Here is a 16138-nt window from a genome sequence, read left to right as displayed (position 1 = left end):
AGCTTATTTTCCCCGACTTCCAAGGCATTTATATTATTACGACACTACAGTTCACTGCCATACACAGTTGCAGCAACTGCTTTAGCCCTCTTAACTTCGAGCAGGGGAGAGATAGAGTGGAAAGGGTTCCTAGAGACAAAGTTTAGGGTAGTGGCAGCCCTATGGTTAAATATAAGAGAACTTTGTGTGTCTTGTTCAGTCCAGGAGGAAGAGAAAGAAAGACGGATACCAAGCTAGTCAAGCTAGACACTTTCTCTAATGTCACCCTGTTAGAAATGGGGTCTTTGGTTGGCAGTCAGGTTACCCCCTGTACAAGCAAGGACCCTCACTCTAGTCAGGGTAAGTCACACACAATCAAAACTATCCTGTGCCCACCCTCTGGTAGCTTGGCACTGAGCAGTCAGGGTTAACTTAGAAGGCAATGTGTAAAGTATTTGTGCAATAAATCATGCAATAACACAGTAGAACACCACAAAAATACACCACACAGTGTTTAGAAAAATATATAATATTTATCTGATAAGATGTAGGTCAAAACAATTAAAATGCAAAAAGTATATGTTGAGATAATACTGTAAAAGTGATATAAAATGTCTTTAGTCTTGTAAAAGCAATAAATGTTTCTTTCAAGCAAAAAGTACCTGGTTTGCGTTCAAAATCTCCACAAAGAACCGCAGAGGAGGAGATGCATGGAAAACAGGGAGGTATGCGTCGATTTCTCGGGCAGCACACAGTGATGCGTTGTTTAGTTTTCATCAGGGACGGCAGTGCGTCGATTTCCGGTGCTCGGTCGTGGATCCTCTTTGGGTTGTGGGGTTTTCGGACGCCCCGGGGACGATGCGTGGATTTCTGGTGCTGACAGGAGGAAGTCACAGGGGCTGCGTCGATCCAGTGGGCGTTGCGTGGAAATTTCTACGGCAGGCGCTGTGTCGATTCCTTTCTAGAAGTCGGGATGAGTTGTTCCGGCTCGGCTGTGCATCGATCCAGTGGGCCCTGCGTAGAATTTCTGGTCACTACGCTGGCGCTGGGTTGATCTTCTCATTGCGAAATCAGACTGCGTCATTCCGGTTCGGCGTGTGGTGAATTTTTCACCACAATGAAGGCTGTGCGTCATTTCTGGCAGGCTGTGCGTCGATTTTCGCCGCACAAGGAGTCCTTGTAGCGATGATGTCTTTTTGGTCCTGAGACTTCAGGGAACAGGAGGCAAGCTCTATCCAAGCCCTTGGAGAGCACTTCTCACCACAGCCAGAGAGCAGCAAGGCAGCAGAGCAACAGCAAGGCAGCAGTCCTTCACAGAAAGTAGACAGGTGAGTCCTTTGGGCAGCGAGGCAGTTCTTCTTGGCAGGATGTAGGTTCTAGTTCAGGCACTCTTCTCCAGGAAGTGCCTTGTCAGGTAGAGTGTCTACCTCAGACATGTCTGAGTTGGTAGGGTCAGAGACCCTGCTTAAATACCCAAATGTTCCTTTGAAGTGGGGGAGACTTCAAAGAGTGGCTTAGAAGTGCATAAGGCATCCTTTCAGTTCCATCCTGTCTGCCAGGGTCCCAGTAGGGGGTGTGACAGTCCTTTGTGTGAAGGCAGGCTACTGTCCTTTGACATGTAAGTGTCATGCCCTCCACCCTCCCAGCCCAAAAAGACCCATTCAAAATGCAGATGTGTGCAAGTGAGGCTGAGTATCCTGTGTTTGGGGTGTGTCTGGGTGAATGCACAATGAAGCTGTCAACTAAACCTAGCCAGACGTGGATTGGAAGGCACAAAAGGATTTAAGTGTAGAGATATGCTCACTTTCTAAAAGTAGCATTTCTAAAATAGTAATATAAAATCCAACTTCACCATGCAGGAATGTGTATCACCATTCTGGCCATACTAAATATGACATGGCTACTCCTTTCAGATCAGGATCTACCACTCAAATAGTATATGAGGGTAGCCCCAATGCTATCCTATGAAAGGAGCAAGGCTCACAGCAGTGTAAAAATGAATTTAGGAGTTCTACACTACCAGGACATATAGAACACACATGTTCATGTCTTGCCTTTTACCTACATAGCACCCTGCCCTAAGGGCTACCTAGGGCCTACCTTATGGGTGACTTATATGTAGAAAAAGGGGGTTTTAAGGCTTGGTAAGTACTTTTAAATGCCAAGTCGAAGTGGCAGTGAAACTGCACACACAGGCACTGCAGAGGCAGGCCTCAGACATGGTTAGGGGGCTACTTATGTGGGTGGCTCAACCGGTGCTGCAGCCCACTAGTCGCATTTACTTTACAGGTCCTGGGCACATGTAGTGCACTTGACTAGGGACTGACAAATAAATTAAATAAGCCATTTGGGTATGAGCCGATGTCCCCATGTTTTAAGGAGAGAGCATATGCACTTTAGCACTGGTTAGCCAGCAAAACTGAGGTCAGAAAAAGGGAAGGAGGAAGGCAAAAAGTTTGGGGGTGACCCTGCAGAAAGGCCATTTCCAGCACACCCCATCCAAGGTGAATATCCCACTAAAACCTCTGTGGGGATGGATGGCCATACACTTTGTTTTGATTGGATTGATTTTCAGACTGTGTTCAAGGTAAAATTCATCAAATTTCTCTGAAAATGTATCAAGGCCTTTTGGGGTCTTTGATAATAGCATCATATCATAGGCAAATATAAGGGCAGGAACCTTTAAACCCCCAAAGTCCGGGCAGTCATTATTGCAATCAGTTAAAAAATCTATACACTTGTTTATGAACAACAAGAACACCCTTAGGGCAAGAACACAGCCATGCCTAATGCCTTTTTCAACTCTAATGGGGTCAGTCATTTTCCCACTTGGGCCGCAACAGACCTGTGCAAAAGTGTCACAATGAAGACGAGACAATGATATTGAGTAGGGGCCTATAAATCTGTGGCTTTGCATGGTTCTGCCTGCATAAACCTATCCCACGCCCCCTCCATCACAGGATGTCCTGAAGCACTTGGGTTGTCTGCTTTTCTTTGCATCCCCCAGAAGTACTGCAGAGCGGCACATCTGGTCATGGGCTGTTGATTTAATTGTGAAACTGGGCTTTAGCGGGTTCAGGGTCCCCTAACATGGATAGGTACAGACACGAGGAAGGCATCGAAAGGGGTTGTAATTTTCACAGATGATCAGCAACAAGTTATATTTATGAATTGTGATTTGTCAGAAAACGATCTTCAATGCAATTATGTATATATAATTTCTTGTAAGAGATTATTTTGCTAGAAGTGTAAGCCCTAACTCTCTACGAATGCTCCAGAGTTTATCCCTGGGAACAATATCAAAGGCTGATATTGGGTCCATGAAGGCAGCATAAAGGCTTCCCCTCTTAAGGTCAATTTCCTTCAATCTAATTAACAGGTACCTAAATACCTTGTACTAAACTCTGTTCAAAATCCTGCTTGAAGTTGGGTCAGGATCTTGTTTTCAGTATTCCATAAGGTGATCAAGTACCAATTTTCAAAATATTTTTTGGCTAGAGTCGAACAGGCTAATTGAATGATAGTTGGCAGGGTCAGTTAAAGGGGATTTCTTATGGATGGGAATTATTTTGGCACCCTTCCAAGATGTAGGTATATCAGCTCCTAGTATTAATGTGTTTCTCACCTGAATAAGATAAGGGGCCCAAATATCAGGTTCAGAGGTAAAAAGATATGCCGGAATTCGATCCAGCCCAGGATCTTTACCAGAATTCTGTGAATTGATGGCAAGTTTAACTTCTGTTACAGAGAAAACACCCTCAGCATGGTGGGTAATGGGCTTGATAAGGATTGAGTTAAAAGTAGCAGAGTAGTAGGGGCTTCTGGAAGGGTGTGGTAAGAGGGACCGCTACATAGTGTTTCAAAGTGCAGTGCCCATTCCAGTTTTTTTTAAAGGGATTCTGGCTTCATCCTAGACATTGTGGTGTCATTGGAAATAACATGCCAAAAAGCTGACCTGTTTCTAGAGCACACTGCTACCAAAATATTGCAATACAAAGATTCAACTACAGTTACTTACTGCTTACTATTTCCTACAAATGTGGTGGTTATTAGATGGATATTGGATTAGGCACAAACAACTTCCCTTACCTAACAGGCCTAACCTAAGGTCAAAAACAATTAGTTAGGTTTGGTGGCAAATTTTGCAAATTAATATCAAATTGTATAGGGACAAGATAGTCGAGTCTCGTAGTTGCTCAATCTCATGTTCCAGTAGCCCATATATAGAGTAGTCAATATTAACGGAGGCAAAAGCAGGAACGATAGAGAGCAAGATACAAGTAGACATCCATTCACTGCCAATGAGGTGAGCATGTTTAGTTTAGTTTAGTGTTAAGGACTTATAAAGCGCATAGTTACCCTAAGGCATCCCAGCGCTAACATAACATGACTACTGCCAGAGACAAGGAAGATCCAGAAAATTAGCTACAAAAAAGGATAGTTTTGAGTTTTTTCCTAAAAAGCTGCTCTGAGGGTTCATAACGAAGCTCAGAGGGAAGATCATTCCAAAGGCGGGCGGCCTTGGTAGAGAAGGAATTGGCTCCCCAAGCTCTCTTAAACCGAAAGATATTAACATGTCGGAAGGAGGAAGATCTCAGACTTCGGGATGGGGCATAGATAAGGATCCGTTTTCTAAAGATCATCGGACCCTTATCATGGAGGGCCCTGTGAACAATACACAGGGCTTTAAAGTGGGTACGCTGCTTGATGGGGAGCCAGTGGAGTGTTGAAAGAGCCGGCTTTGCGGACAGATGTCTGGGAAGATCAATAAGGAGCCTGGCTGCTGCATTCTGTACTGTCTGCAACTTCTTTATCACATAAGCCGGGGAACTGAGAAACAGAGAGTTCCCATAATCAAGGCGGGAGAGAATCAAAGTTTGAACAAAGATTCTTCTAGCCGTAGAGGGTAGAAGGTTAAAAACCTTCCTAAGGACTCTTAAAATACCAAAACATGTCAAGTTATTCAGGCCTTATTATGCATGACTCGAGAGCTATTGAGGCAGGATAATCCAGCTTTGGTCTTGCTCAAGTCTCAGGCTCCAACCACCCAAGCGGAGGGCAAGCAAGGTTTAGAATAGGAAGAGTGCAGAAGGATGGAAAGCATGCACAAAAAAACAACAATTCACTTACACTGTTCTAGTTTCAGTGGAGTGTCAAAGATAGACTCTTACCGCCGAAGAGCCTCAATTTCTCCCAACACCGGACCAAGTAGGGTGGCCATGCCCTGCCTCCTCCTGGCACTGATGGACACAGGATGGGCCTGCCCTTTGCCCGGGTGCGGCCCAGGCACAGCACGTGTGCGGCCCATTTGGTGGTGGAGATAGCCCCGATATATAGGGCCTAAAAGGTCACAGCTGCTGGTGATGGATAAGGGCCACCTCCTGTGGCCCAGGGCAGTAATGGGAGATGTAGTCCTTGATGAGTACATCCGCTTATCTGCTTCCTTATGTTCTCCTAATTTCACTTTTCTTTCATGCTGTAAATGTGTGACAGGTCAATTACCCTCTAATTCATGTTGTGCTTCAAGGAAAGCCAGCAGAGTCTTCATAGTTCTTATGCACTGGATCTGTTGGGAACGATGAGGGACAGTGGTAGAGGAGTAGAAAGAGGATCATCATACGAGAGAGAGCTGAGACATGGAACTCCTGCACTTCTTCCTCATCACTAGGGTAGTCTGAAGTATGTGGAAAAAATAAATTCTTCTGGGTATGCTTCAGTTTTTGGGTGGTTCATGGAAACTCCAGTAATGTCACAGCAATCAATCACAGCAGCATGCCAGTGTCTGATACATAACAGCTCTCATGTACAGTGGGAGCCAGGCTTAACTTACTCCTTTGTGTTTTCAATGCCTATACTGGCAGTTGCCCATCTTCCCTGTAAACACCAGCAGTATCACACCTATTCAGTAGAAACATTCTTTTGGAATCCATCAACGGATCCAGCTTGTCGCCTCTGTTCCTTGCGAGCTAGTGGGTGTCAGCTACCACCTGTTATTTCCAGTGCCATAATGCAAACTGAAGAGGACCCACCCTCTGCAGAATGTGATAAGAGGACACTTCAGTCTTGCATATTTCACATAGATTTACTGGCGTTCAGCTTCTTGGTTGTCTTAATTACAAGTAGGCCTCGATCCAACCATTTTATTGGTACTACTTGGGGGGATGGGTTCTAATATGATTTATTGGCAAGGTGTGGATGCCTACAGGTGGAAAATATGTGATAGCAAGTCTTAACTCTTTGTCTTTTGTGAGTTACCACTCCGCTCCCAAGATATCTGATTTAAATGGAATTTTTTTCATAATTTTTATTATTGTTAATTTTATTTTTAAAAATTACAATTACAGTAAATGTGATGATATAAACTGATAATAATTATAATAGCAATTATGATTATATTAAGTACACCAAGTAAAATGTATACATTTTTAAATTAATTTATTTTTCCAGAGCTGATAGTGATTGACCGTGCAGCATCATGAAGTAGACAGAAACAAGCACAACCTGTCCCTCTGATTCCCAGCATATAATTAATTTATGGTCAAATGTTATGCTGACAGGCCCAAAGGACTAGTGATCATGGAAAACTTTGTTAGAGGCAGCTCAAGTAAGGGATCACATTCCACTGTTAGACATTGTGAGAAATGTGGAATGCAACACGGTTCCCCAAGCATTTTACCACAGGATACGCAGAAGCCTGTTTACTATGTACAGAGATTTACAGAGATTATGTGAAAAGCTGAAACAAGTGTCAGTGATGATGCTGGAATGAGTGAGTGCACAAGTAAACGCTTAAACAGAAGAACATCATTAAAGTCAAACCTGAATGCTGAAGAATGTATATTTTATGAGAAGATAAAATGCTACAAGGGAACATACAAGTGTGAGAAATTAATCAAGGTCACAGAGCTTAGAGTTGACAGTGTGCAACCATTAATTGTGATTCAAAGATCTTAGCAGTTTGTAGTAGGGACATCGTGGCTTCAGAAGCCCATTATCATATATATTGTTATAGAAACTTTACAAGGGTTACAGCAAAGGAGGAAGATCATGCATCTAGCATTCAGACCGATGAGCACTAAAAAAATATGAGAGATGAAGCATGTGATGAAGTATTTCAATACATTAGAACTGTGATTATTCCTAACAACGAAGTAATACATGTAACAGGAAATTGGTGAATCAACCAAGAAGCATATTAGAAGAAAATTGGACTCCGAGTTTGGTGACAGCCTCCACATATTCCCAAACAACTAAGGGAAATTATTGGCCCAAAAGCTACAGGACATTGTTAAGAGAAAATCAGAGTTTGAAACAAGAATTATCAGTTTTAAAGGTTAAGTCAACGGACATGAACAAGATGATTGATCAAACATCATCGCACATAAGGACAATGATTAAAACAAATTTGACATCAACATCATGGTTATATCATCCATCAGATGTTGATAAAGATTCATTTACAGTGCCCGATTATCTTATATGGTTCCTATTAGTGCTTCTGATTGGAGATCCAGAAAACCCAAAGCTGTCCAAAAGGGTCACCTTACTTTTGTAATCATTCAGTTAGTGTCAGAGTCACCAGATCCTCGGGGTTTGCGCACGTTCCCAACACGTCCTCTAATGAACAACTCCAAGACTCTGATAGACAATTCACAGAGACTGTGAGAGTTCAAGAGGGGAAGAGGGATTTAGGAAGGGTACTGCTGGGAAGGAGACCTTTAATGGGAAAAAAGGTTAGAACACACAATATAACCTGAAGTAAATATTAATAAACATAGTCTTTCTGAAAATATGAGCAATCTTGAATTGCAGTTTTAAAAATGAACAGATTTTGTGATGATCAGATGCCTGTAATGGAATCAAGATTAATTGAAATAAAACTTTTCTTATTCAAGCATGAAATAGAATAACAAGAATATGCATAATAGGAGCATATAATATTGCATCTAGAACTTCTGATCCTATATATATTTTCCTTGAAATGTTTTCAACACAGATTACACTCTTAAAACACTAGAGAAGAAATATTTTTCAATGGGTTCAATAGTTCAAGAAATATTTCCCATACTTGTCAACTCGAATTGTACCAAGCAATTATCCTGGAATGGTAATATGCAGTTCACAACATAAATAAACTCTAGAAAAAAATTCTGTGTCCTGCTGACTCGAATGCCACGATGCAAAGTCAAGAAATGGTTGCACAATAAATAGCGACAGGTTTTGAAATTATCTTAAATTGAATTATACATTGTGCCACTTCAAAACCTTCTTTTAAATGTCAATAAATAGTAACACACAATGTTCCACAAGCTTTTAAAGCTTCATAAATGAACCGCGCCTCTTGCCGATTCGTGATCAATCATGTATGTGTCAATAAATGCCAGCGCGCAATGCAACTCAAGATTTCAAAGCTTTTCAAACGAATCGCGCCTCCTGATGATTCATAAATATCCACGTGTATGTCAATAAACACTGGCGCATGTAACATGAGTTTCAAAACTATAAACGAATCGCGCTTCTTGCCGATTCATAAACATCCATGTACACACTTTAACAAAAATACTCGAGTGCACTTTTTATGACTATGACCTTAAAACAAACATAAATAAACGATCAGATCTTAGAATGAGATAATTCTAGATAAAATAAACGGTATTGGGAATAAACCCAACTACCGTCTTACCACCCAGGAACAAGATGCACCAACGAAGATTTTAAAGCAGAACTGGGAGATCAAAAAGGCCACTGGAACTGAAGTTCTGGAAATAGCTGCTCTTCTGCACTGGAACCTCTGAATAGTGAGCACTGGGAGTTGGGCTGACTCTCCTTATATAGAGTCTTGGCCCAGCCCAGAACCACGCCCAGGCATGATGCAGGGAAAGTCTCTGGAAGGCCCTGGAAAGAGGCCACACCCTAACCCACTCTGAAAACCTGTAGCAATACCTTGCAAAGAAACAGTATTTGTAAACATATTAAGAATAAGTGTTTAGGATTGAACTCTGCAATGCAAAAGGGTAAAATACAACATATCAGCACAATCAATGAATCATGTTATTTTTAAAGTGATTTTTTTTGCATTTTTTGACGTCAATAGAGCGCGTACTGTTCTGGTGTTGACAGTTAGGACATTATAGATGCAGTCACAAATGGCCAGCAGAAACACCTCCCCCCCCCAAGCAATTGTTGCTTCTATTTGCTGTAAAAATGCTGACAGGCAATGTTGAAATCATTTTCACTCAAAACAGACTTGGTCATGGTATTTCATACTCACAAATGGAAGAAAATGATACTGCCTTGTGTCTTCAGAAACCTGCAGCTACCTTAAATGAGAAAATTGTTCTTCCAGCTGAAATTCAACCATTTCTTCTCTTACTGAGAATGGGATAACATTAATGGGCTGGAAGAGACTCTTATTGGTAAGGGGATAACTCATTGAGTCAACGGTATAGCTGTGCAGCCGAAGTTGTTTGTCCACAACCTTTCAAAGCTCCTCTTCAAAGCATTGAGAAACAAAAGCAAAGAACATTGACCACCACAAACACTGAAGAATTGTTCATGTATGTTTCTGATGAACTAGTTGGGCCTCAGCCATTGATGACAAGTACCGAAGTCATGCCGGAATGTGTTGTCCAACTGAAGCTTGCACAAAATAAGAACATAATCTGTGTTGTTACAAGACAAGAAGCGAGCCTCAGATATATAATACCAAGTTGGACATAATTTACTAGAGACTAGTCTCTAGAGTACTAGAGACCTGGTTAGTGCATCACAGGATTCCATTGGCTACTTGCCCACCATTACTGCCCCTGCAACTGAGTTGACAACTGTTCCTGAATTTTGAAGCAGTCAGCGCTGATTGGGGAATCACTACATTTAGTGAATATTGTACTGGTCATGGATGAAGCTCTCTATGCAAAAGCAACTAAGATTGTGTGGAAGCATAAAGCAACGTACAGCAGAATCATTCTCTGAATGGGCAGCTTTCACACCATTTGCAATGTCATGTCTATTCTTGGAAACTGCTTTTAAGAGACTGGCCTTTGCAACCTTTGCATTGAAGCACACATGATAGCACAAGGATCAATATCATCAGAACTTGAAGGTCATATGTACAATCTTTCAGTTCGAATACACAAGTGCATGCAGAGCTATGTCGAGAATGGCTTGGTTGTAATTTATCCCCTGGGTGGAGAAGAATTATGAAGTAAACATTTAGGTAGTCTACTCCTTTATTAAGGATGTTAATAACTTTGCAAAAGACCTATGCCAACAGAGATTAGACGGCCATACGCTTTATGATCCCATCCTGTATACTATGCCAAGATGATATTACTTGCAGAGAAACATCCAGAGACACAGCACAACTTCATCAACAGATGCTTTTCAGTTCAACTGTCAGATGGTAATCCGTTTGGGCGAATTCTGGTCGATCAAGCGATAGGGGTAACAGTAAACAAAGACACACAGACTCCAGGTGGTATGACAATCTTCAACCTCATGGTGGGAACTGTGAAAAGATATTATATGACAGCTGAACACAGAGGTGTATTTGTTTGGGTCAGATGAGGGAAATGGTTTGTAACAGCAGATCAGATCTTACTTCCGCAGACCTACATAAGTCACCAATTGAAAAAGACAAAGATACTGCAACGAGAGCTGTTAGTCTGGTTCAAAACTGGGTAAACCTAGTGTTGGGCCACATGATCTCAAGGCATAGTATCCAACATAATAAAGGCGCTTGAAATAGGTGAACAGTGCAATACAGACTTCAAACTTGTGCAATCAAAAAATAATCAATCTATTAAGAAGTTTGATGACCCAATGAAAATGAACAAACTATAAACCTTTACTAACATGTCCAAGAAGAAGGCAGTGAACAGCAATGGCAGGACAATAGTCATGAAAGCAGACAAAACACTATTTGGTCAAATCAAGTGAATGCACAGAGTCAGAACCTTCAAATTGCAGTTGTACTCGCTTATCCCTTAGCACCTTTGCCATGGGCATTAACAACTCCAGAAGGTCTGTTGCGAAAGACAAGCAAAGTTGGTTTAGCTACATACTTTCAGAAAAACTTTACCACTGCTGAGGAAATACTTGGAAATTCAGCTATGCTGATTGATGACGTGGTTCTTTTTGAGATAGTAAAAGGAGAGGAATCAAACTTTGATGAGGTGGCTATGTCTGTCTTGTCCATGGCTTTGTGAGAAGGAAATGGGAGTCAAAGAATTAATGCTGTGTTTGATACGCATAATGAGATATCTATTAAGAACAGCAAAAGAACAATCAGAGGGAAAGAACTCGGACACCAGTTACAGAGCATCTTACCTTCACAGATTGCCAGATAGTGGAGGAAATTCCTAAGCCACGTAAGGAATAAAACAACTCTCATCGCATTTCTTGTTAACGAATGGATGAAACCAGAGTATTTTGTAAAGCTTGAGAATAAGACACTGTTCACGAACTGTGTGGATAAATATTACAAAATCACATCTCAAGGGAGCCACGAAGTGCACAATTTCAACAGTACACATGAAGAAGCAGATGGTCATTTGTTGCTGCATGATGCACACACTGCTAATGAGGGTTATGAGGCAGTAATGACAAGATCAAAGGACACTGATGTGTTTATTATGTGTTTGGGATTCAAAATAAGCATGCAAGTCCTTGACATTGGGACAATAGCTTCAACTCTTGGCGAAAATGTTTGTTGAGTTTTGATAGGTCTCCATACGTTACCGGATGTGACACAGTAATCACATTTATTCGAAAAGGGAAAGTAAGTGCATTCAAAATCTTGTCTTCTAACGGACATATACAGGAAACATTTTCGCAGCTCGGAGATTAATGGGATCACTCTGAAAACCTATGGATGAATCGGAGCAATTTTCATGCTTTCTGTATGCACCAAAGTCTTCGGTATCACCTATTCTGTGCAAAGAAGGGTGAGTTAGGCAGTCATCAACTTCAACCTTGCAGGGACTGTCTGACGAAACATGGCGAACATGAGAATTATCAAACCGCTATAAGGAAGAGATACACAGACACCAAGTCCAATTGGGAGAGGGTGGAAGTTGGAAAAACACAAGGGAGCAAAGCAACTGATAGTGGACTAGATGGAGGGGTAGTCAGCACCTCAGGCTGTGCTAGATCTACTAGCTTGCAACTGCATTAGGAACTGCAAACTGCCAACATGTGTCTGCCGTCTAAATGACCTCAAGTGCATGGCATGCGCAGACTTCCCACCTGTGAAAATCAAACAGATGCAGAGAATGATGACGCCTATTCAGAAGATGATGACGACAAATGTGAATAATAAAATTGTGTTTATGTTCACTCATGAGTACATTTCCTATGTACAATGAGACAACTATCATTATTTGAAATTGTTAGTGAAAATTATGCATATAATCTATATCAATATATGAGGAATACAATGAACCTTTATTGTTATTATTGTAAGGACCATATTATTATTATGACAATCAATTATCATAATTATTTTTAAATTATATTCAATGTAACCAATCTGGTGGAATTAGATTTATTTTTCCACCTATTATGATGAATTTGTATGCTATTTATCAAAAATATGAAAACCTTTATTTTTTCAGCTATGATTGTTAATCCAGTAATATCAGACAAAGGACAAAGAGTGATGGCTTGCTATCACATATTTTCCATTTCTAGGCATCAAAACCTTGCAAAAAAAACATGTTAGAACCCATCCTCCCACACCCAACCCCCACCCGAGTGGTACCAATGGCCTAAATTTGGGGTTCTGACTCATGGTCTAAAGTACATATTAAGGTCCTCTACAGTGTCAGTAGGTATAAAATTGCCATATTATAATTGAATTATCAAGGTAAATACAAATTAATAGAATTATCTAGCAACCCTTCTGTTAATGTGGAGAAGTGTGGCACAATGGTTAGAGCAGCAGACCTCTGATGCAGAGATGAGGGCCAGGGCCAGGGTTCAATTCCTGTCTTGGGCTCAATTCCTTTGGACCAGATAATTCTCGTCTTGGTGCCTAATCTAATTAATGGGTCCCACTCTGTAACTCTGGGCAATAACTTGCTTAATCTCCACAATGGCCCTGAGAGTGCTTGGATGCTTGGCTTCACCCTGGGGGTGCCCAGGAGTGGGTGCCTCACAGGGAAAAACCAGGAGGGGTTCCACAGTGGTATGCATACAGTGCCTTGAGACCCTAATGGGTGAGTTGTGTGCTATACAAGTGCGAAGTTTAATCACAGCCATACTCTCTAGAACCTATATGACACTTTTCCTGAGTTGCAGCAGTAAAATTGTCTCAAGAAAGAGTCCTCACATTCTAGAGTTTATGAACAATTATGCACGTGTTGATTAGTTTATCATTCACTACTTTAGAATTAGAGGCCAAGTTCACAGCTATGCATCAGACGCTATCTCACCATTAACTATGAAAAGCAAACACAGACAGTGGCATATGGGTGGTCCTGCCCTGAAGGTAATGGACCTAAGATCATGTGAATTAGAAAGCAACCTGACTTTGTGTACATTTTTATGGGTGGGGCTTACCAACAGCATCCTGGATGCATATCACCCACTTCCTTAAGAGAGAAAAGAGTGGATGACAGTTTAAAAATTAACACCAACTGGTTTGTACATGAAGATGGCAATACTGGATAGATACGTTATGTAGCCCTGTTTTCTTTAAGTGTATGCTGAACATTCTGTTACTTGGCCACAGTGGCTGTGCCTCAATTTCGGAGCAAGCAAATGTGTTTGTGGCGTCTAGGGACATTTTGGCAACTAGCTGGATTAGTTCAGGTTGATAATTTTGAAATTTCATATCAAACTTCTAATTCTACTGAGAAAGGTTTTGCAAGTTTACGAAAAATGTGTTCTTTTAATGAGGCAGCTTTTTCATTTCAACCTGAAAATCACCTTGGGGGCGCCCACATCATACATATATGGATTCTTAAATCCTGTGGGACGGAATTAAAAATTTGACTTTTGCAACGTCTTCCCTTTCCCTTTGCTTCCCTTTCTCTCTCTCCTTTATACTTTCTCTCATTATTATTTTCTTAGTCTCTCTCACTCAGCCCTACTCTTTTAATCTATTACGAAGTACTTTGCCTCTGTTTTTCTATATAGTTCTACTTTATCGTCAGTTTATCTCTGTCTCACTGTTTTACACTCAGACCAAGTCTTGTAATCACTCTGTCACTCTCTCTAGCTCTTGCTCTCATGTTCATCTCCTTCTCTATTGTTCACAATCCCCACACATATTGTTTTATCATTTCTTTTAATATTTTACACTACCCATCATTATCTATCCTCTTCACATAATTTCTCTTCCTTTTTCTTCTTACCATTGTTGCTATATTTTCTCTCTCCTTTCTTATTCATTCCCTTTATTTCTTTTGTTATTTTGATACACTTTTTTCTTTGAACCCGTTTACGTTTCCCACAATCTTCCATTTCCTATTATGTTTTCTTCATCTCCCTGCCTCTTACTTATCGTCTCTCATTGCGTTGTCTCTGGAACTTGTAAAGACTGCTTTTAACCCCCTTGCTTCTCATTCTGACACTAGTAAAATTGTGGCATTGGGTATGTATTTGTTTTGTTGCCCTTAGACAAGTGCCCCATTGTGCCTGTACCCCAGTGCTGGCCTCCAGCAGGGAGATAGCTGCTACCTCCTGTTCTGTGGGCAAACCTTTACTCAAAATCTTCGCTGGGTCTACCTGTCTTCTGAATTTTGCCTTCTTCCAGCATCAAACTGATTCTGGTGGCTCAGTTGACTAATGTATCCACTTCAGGGGTCTGTGCTTGACGTCATGATCAGAGGTTTGAGTCCTGTCAGACCTATTCAGCCTTTCATTCTTCTGAGGTCAATAAAACGAGTATCATTGAGTTATGCAACAATAGAGAACTGTTATTTTAGCACCAAGATACCCTTCTCAGTTAAAATATGCTTTACATTATGTTATATCATGTCATGTTACATCACATTATCATGCTCCAGATTTCTTGCTGGCATGCTAGTTAATTTGCTGAATCCACAGGAAGCTGAGGCTCAATGTGCCTGTGTTTGCCAGCACCCCTCTCAGCTTCAAACTCATGTGAATGATTACTAATTTGCGTACACCCCATGTTTTTCTGTGCCTCACTGCCCGCGTTTTTCTCAAAATGTCTCCTCAAATGAGGAATTCCTGGATCTCCACTTGTTGTCGGTCATGAGTTTGCTGCTAAGTTATTGCTCTTTGAGGAAATCCAGCCTGCCCCCCCCCCCCCCACACTCGTCTGATTTTCTGAAATCTCACACTGTATTTAAGAATTTAAGATCTGCAGACAGTTGAAGAGAGAGATTTCTTCAGCTGGCCACTATGTTACCAGCACAGCCAAGATTAAATAAACTCAACACAGCTTCTGCAACTGCTCTCCACAACCTTCAGAGTCAACAGGACATACTACAAGCCTGATGTACAAAGAGCCATGCTGGTTCTTGCATATCATTTGTCATCATAGTGACTAATTGAAGACTGTGGTTAGTCTGCACAATTCTTCATGGTCATCACCACTTAACAGTGACTCCATTACATTTCATCTACAAACTAGCTTAATAGGCAATATGCTAGTCTCATATGTTATGACAAGATCCAAATATTTGGACTTTCTTTGACTCATTCTCCAAGGCTTCTGAAGATATTTTGGCATAGAGATAGATAATGCTAACGATCCTTTCCTTGCAGATCCATACATGTTTATACTAGTAACTCTGAAATAGTTTGAAATAGTACAGATCAAAATCAGGTTATGAACCTAGATCTTCTAAGTGGTAGGAACGGTACAGTGCACCATGATCCTTCTAAGGAAAGTGAAACATTAGGGTGTCAAGCAGATAAATGTAAATTCAATTGTAGCAACGTTAGTGGCTCTGCATAATGTAAAGATGGTTGTGTTGGTTGCTGTCATATGTATTGTATATGGGATAAAGTACCCCGTGCCTCCTTGGTGACTTACAGGATAAGAATACTGCAAGTCATCAAGGATTTCCGTGACAATATAGAGGAATGAGGCAGAAGGCCAAGTTCCCTTATAAGGTTATGGAACTCCGAGGTGACTTGCAATATCCTTATCATGTACTGCAGAGGATAGTTTATTCTTTATCAT

General features: G+C 41.1%; 1 protein-coding gene across 2 annotated transcripts in view; it reads left to right on the top strand.

The window, feature by feature from the left end:
* Nucleotides 1-16138, top strand: part of PRIMA1 (proline rich membrane anchor 1) — a 558838-nt gene that overhangs the window by 422100 nt on the left and 120600 nt on the right. The gene's annotated exons all lie outside the window — the stretch shown is intronic.

Source organism: Pleurodeles waltl, chromosome 9 (assembly GCF_031143425.1).
Source record: "Pleurodeles waltl isolate 20211129_DDA chromosome 9, aPleWal1.hap1.20221129, whole genome shotgun sequence".
NCBI lineage: Eukaryota > Metazoa > Chordata > Amphibia > Caudata > Salamandridae > Pleurodeles > Pleurodeles waltl.
Note: the sequence above shows the minus strand (reverse complement) of the source record. Positions and strands in the feature narration are given on the sequence as shown.